The sequence below is a fragment of the Notothenia rossii genome, assembly GCF_949606895.1.
Source record: "Notothenia rossii genome assembly, chromosome: 3".
In the NCBI taxonomy this organism is placed as follows: Eukaryota; Metazoa; Chordata; class Actinopteri; order Perciformes; family Nototheniidae; genus Notothenia; species Notothenia rossii.
The window spans coordinates 31,106,332-31,111,747 of NC_136901.1; the positions used below are offsets into that span (position 1 = coordinate 31,106,332).

Genomic DNA, 5,416 nt, shown 5'->3' on the forward strand with positions numbered 1-5,416 from the left:
CAGCTTGTAGATGGTATTTTAAACTCGAGGCGCTCTGAAACTACGGGGCGGCCGAGGACAAAAAATACACATGCGTTAATCCCATTAAAATAATTAGTGGCGTTAATTCTTTTTTACGTTAGCACTTTATTAACGCGTTAACTTGACAGTGCAAATATATATAAATATATATATATATATATATATATTAGCTGTACACTTTACGAATATAATGTTTTTTTATGGACATCTTTATCATTCAATCTCGTCCAACTGATATTGCTGCTGTCACTCATCGGCTCTTGGTAGTTCAGGCATTTATCAAACCTGGCAACTCCAGGTTTCCTGGCAGCTGTCAATCAAAGTCCAGTGGCTCCGCCCCAAAGTGTCAGAAACTTTTCACACGCGCGCAGACAGACTTCGCGAGCGAGTGAGGCTGACACTCCCGCGAGCGAGCAAGAGGGCTGTCTCTGCTCGTGGGGGTTTAATCTGCCCACGAGGGTCATTTCATGCGCGTGTAAAAGCACATTTTCCGCTTCTGAGTAGTTTGTTTTGCGCGCTAGAATATTGACCCAAATCTGACTCCATACCTGGTTGCTGTGCCCCCTGTCCTCAGCTTCACTGAAACAGAGCAGCGATGGCACAAGCCAAGAACCATGGTAAGTACAGTATGTGTTCACAACCAATCCACGGTTTAATGAGTATTTCCTTTATGCCAAGAGCTGATTTAGTATGTTGCATCAACGACCTTTTCAATTAATTTGACAATTCTTTTGTGTAATTAATAGGGTGTGAAACCAGTTAGAGTGAGGGACATGGTGTTAATTTCCACTAAGCCAAAGCAGTTTACAGTTGCTGACGGTGTAAGGTAATATATATTGTCCTAAGTAATTGTATGTAGCCTGCTACAACTTTGTGATTGTTGTCTGAGTGTAAAATTGTTCTTAAAGTCCTAATTATCATATAAACATGTTCAAAGGAGTACACGTTACAAGGCCGTACGGGGGGAGCGGCCAGACCGAGATGTCCTCAAAGCTAGCGAGGCATACAAGGACTTCTCAGCAGACATCGCACCACGAAAAAAAAAACTAATGGCTCACTTCTCAACTCAACGACTAACACTCTTTCAGAGGATATGTTGGAAATGCACACATTATATATATTTTTTGCATCTACTTTCTGGATATTGTACATCTGTTCATCTGTTATATCAACTAGCATTAATTAAATATGCAGAGACTAATTTAAATGTTTAAATATGTATTTTCCCCCCCGATATAACATCAACCTATGTTTTGTAAAAGTTTATTAAATTAATCTGTAAAATGTTATCATATTGTGGATTTATTAAATTATGTATTTTCCTTTGTTATTTATGTGTGCGTTTGTTTTGAGGATATAATTCATTAGTACCTAAACATAGTATGGTATAACTGCTTTTTGTAAGGAAATACACAATTGGTTTGGGAGCAAGAAATCTTTTAATCGTTGTTGCCCAGGCTTGCCGAAATGAATGGAAACTTATCTCCTGATTATAACATTGTGTAACTTGCTGCTGTTAAATACCGTCAAACTAGGTGCAATATGTACTTTATGTGCAATATTATATACTTTATATACATATGCCATCTTTAATAACTGTAATATATACCTGGCTGCTAAATCCTAAGAACTGCTACAGGATTTGATTTGTAGATTTGATTTGTTTTGGAAAATTATGTAACTTTTTATCTTTTTTTTAGCATATTGTTTATTATATTATAACGGCCCGTCTACACTACAGGCAGCAAAAATTCTTGAAGCTGGGCGTGTCTGAAGCTTGGCCATTTTTTGCAAGCAACGCGACCAATAACCAATCACATGAATCTCTCGCCCCCGACATACAAAGCAATAGCAATGTTAAAACGAAGTAAACTGGATATAGACTCTCCAAACAGGCGAAAAACCTACCAATTTCACCCACTGTCTCTGCCACCTCCCTCCATGCCTGGTTCCTCCGGTTTGTATCCCGGTAAATAGTTCTGGTCGTAAAGAATCGGGTGATTTGCTACCGTAATATCTCGTTTGGAATATGAGAAAATTAACTGCGGTCTGGCTCTCCCAGCTTGCACGCGGTTTGATTGGCTGCGCTTGCACTGGCGGGATTTGCATAAACGGGATTTGATTGGCTGATGCCAAGTATCGAGCCTCAAAAGTTGAACATTGTTCAACTTTTGATGCCGATAGATGCTCGTGATGCTTGCAAAGCCATGCCATGCTCCCCACAATGCAGTTCGGCGAAGATTACAAATCTTCTACGTCACCTCATTCAAGTGAATGGGCGAAGCGTTGAAAGCATTTTTCGATGCCTGTAGTGTAGACGGGCCGTAACTTATTACTTTTTTAGCATATTATTTATTATATTATAACTTAGTACTTTTTAACGCATGTAAGATATTCAACACTAAGCTGTAAAGTGGCTCTTTCCTGCTTCAACGCTGCACATTTCCCCTCTGTGGGACTAATAAAGGTATTCTGATTCTGATAACGGGACAAATTTGTACAAAGGGGCACACAGCAATGTAGTGCCGACTTTCTTAAATGCTGGAAGGCCAATCGCTTTTCTTTACCCCGAAATCCGCTCATTCTTGCTCTCGGTGTGTCATAACAAACTGTCAAACTGTCAAGCTGTCAAAACTCTGTACTCAAACCGGAAGTACTCGGCCTCACACCCAGCCGCCGGAAGTTGATAGACGCCATCTTGTGCACAGAGCCTATAGGTTAGCAATTTTTGCTCTGGGCTAATTCAGAGGCTCACTGTTAGCATTGTGTGTTTTTTTTTTTTTTAAATGAAAAAGATCAGTTAAGTGATTGTTTTCCCGTTATATGGATATAAAATATTCATAGTTTATTAAATATTAAGGTTCCTTAGACGTTGTTTCCTGCAAATGACGCGATTTCGGCCCCAGAACCGGGTCCGTGGGGCTTAAAAGGTAAGAGTGTCACATAAGGTCTGCGTTTGCAATATCACATTTGTGGAATCGACTTGATTAAAAGACACATAGAGATATATTTCAAAACATTGAAGGCAAATAAGAAGGCATCATTTGTAACCTCATTTTGGGTAAGTACCTTTCTAGGTCTATTTCAAAGGCTGAATATTTCTCTCACTTAAGTGGAATTGTTGTGATAGTAGATTGTCTGTTCAAGAGGCAGTTTACTGCTAACTACAGTCGCTAAAAAGCTTGTTGTATACTATTGGTTATTTCAAGAAAAAGCTATAATAAACTAAAATTAATTAATTGAATGCCTCTATTTTTGGGTCAAGGGTGTGAAAACGTATTTCATTATACAATAAAAGATTCCCTGTATACACTGCTTGGAAGTACTAAAAAGGTGTGGGATGAAATAATGTTGGGCATGATTCCCAATTTTTTTGCACAAAGGTAAGAGTACCAGAAAAAGTAATAATGGTTTTGTTGTTATCATTAGGGGTCTTAGCCAAGAAGCCTCAATCTCATCATTATTAATTAACTACTATACTGTACATCTCCAATCAAAGTGTTTATTCAGTAAAAAAACATTACAGAATTTGTCAATTCCATCACGACTACTCAAAATGTTGTAAATTATAATAAAACTGGCTTGGCTTGGACTGTAGATATTTTTTTCATTTATTACATTTCTAAATGGTTCTGCATCTATGCTCGGTTTGCAACATCTTCTCAAATATTCCAAAAGAATATTTTTGGATAAAAAAAAAATCAGTTGGCAAGGTTTGAAGAAATAACAGTTTTAGGTTTTTGAGTTAAATCTCTTAAAATTTCACATACTTCAGAAATGAATGAAATGTGCCATATTTGGATGAAAATAAATATAAAATATATTTCTGTAATGAATGATGTCATCTGCAGATGTAATCTTGTGACCTACTTAAAGGGTAATAATTCTAGTAAGTATTAACTGTGAACGTAAAGGTTTTGAAAAGCTGCTTCTGTGAGTAAGTGTGTATTGTTTGATTTTATAGATTCAAAGGAAGACAAGATGGGTGTCGGCTGGATAATATCAATTCCCCTCATGTTAATAGGTAAGAAGGTTGATTTTAATCAATTTCAAGGTTCTTTATAAAATATAAAGTACATTTTAATGAACAACATAATCTGAAGTACAGTGTGCACAGAGTGCAGTATGAACTATGGATAACTTTTTGTTAAAAAAGGCTAAGAATAACCTGTGTATTATTGTTGGAATATTTGAGCTACAACAACTCCTGCAGAAGGAACTACAACTGCAGCACCTACCACTGTTGCTCCCATAGTAGCATATTTTAAGCCAATTTCTGATGTCCATTTTGTAATTCAAACAGAAATGGGAGTCTACAGAATGCACAATAAACAATAAACAAATCCAGAATAGGTGGCAGAGTGTGACGCTGTGATTTTTCTAAATGTGGACGAATCACAAATCACAACAGACACATGAATTTATTTGACGTAGCCTGCAAAACATGTTTTAGTTACTATCTGACATCACATACATCGTAGCATAAAAGTTCACCGTTTATTTATAATAAAAAATATTTAAAAAATGTGTTTTTAAATGTTATAAATATTTAAAAACTTGTTTATTGGGGGAGGGCAGGAATGTCAAATGGGAGGGCCTGGCCCAATGGATGGTATAGGAACCAATACTTTTACCGAATAAATATGATCTATATATTTGTTTTTATAGCAAGTCGTGACAGATCCAACTACAGCTCCCACACCTAGACCTTCTGCACCTAACACTGTTGCAACTGCAACTACTACTGGAGCAATCATTATACAAAGGGTGGTATTCAGGTCTCTTCTAAATAACTTTACAAGTGACTTGCTGAATCCATAATCTACAGCTTATAAAGATCGAGCTGCAACCATTAAAGAAGAGGTACGTCTCATTCTTACAAATAAATCTCCTGCTTCACCTACTGTATCTGTACTGTACTGTATATGCAGAGCTCAAGCACACATTCAAAGAACACTTACATCTTACATTTATTATGTGTTTCCTCTGTAAACAACCTGTTTCCTGTTTCTGCAGGTTACACCTGTTTTCCAGAGTGCATTCCCTTCTTCCTTTAAGTCCTTGCAAGTGGTGTCATTCAGGTAATTTGTTAAGACATGTCCAGTTACATTTTTGGAAAAGTGGCCTAAATCGGATTTTTCAAAGACGTTTTTTTTCTTACTTTGGCAGTGATGGATCAATCGTCAACATCATGGATGTTTACTTTTCGAGCACACCTGCTGATTCAGATGATTTTCTGATTGCAATCGTTTTAATGAGCGCAGCTGCATGCATCACCGGCTTTCACATTGAGGGGAGCTCCATCTCCATGAATGGCCTAAGTAAGTAATGCTTAGTGCTACTTTATCAACAGTGCAGTCAAAAGGTGCACAATTGTTTAACTAATGTTTGTTCT

The 5,416-nt window shown here is 37.2% G+C and overlaps 1 long non-coding RNA gene across 1 annotated transcript; it reads left to right on the top strand.

Annotated features, from left to right (window-relative positions):
* Nucleotides 1-524: 524 nt before the first annotated feature.
* LOC307034264 lies at nt 525-1,468 on the top strand. Its single transcript, XR_013806853.1, has 3 exons — nt 525-638; nt 768-847; nt 959-1,468. It is a non-coding gene; the product is annotated as an uncharacterized lncRNA (long non-coding RNA).
* The last annotated feature ends 3,948 nt before the right edge of the window (nt 1,469-5,416 follow it).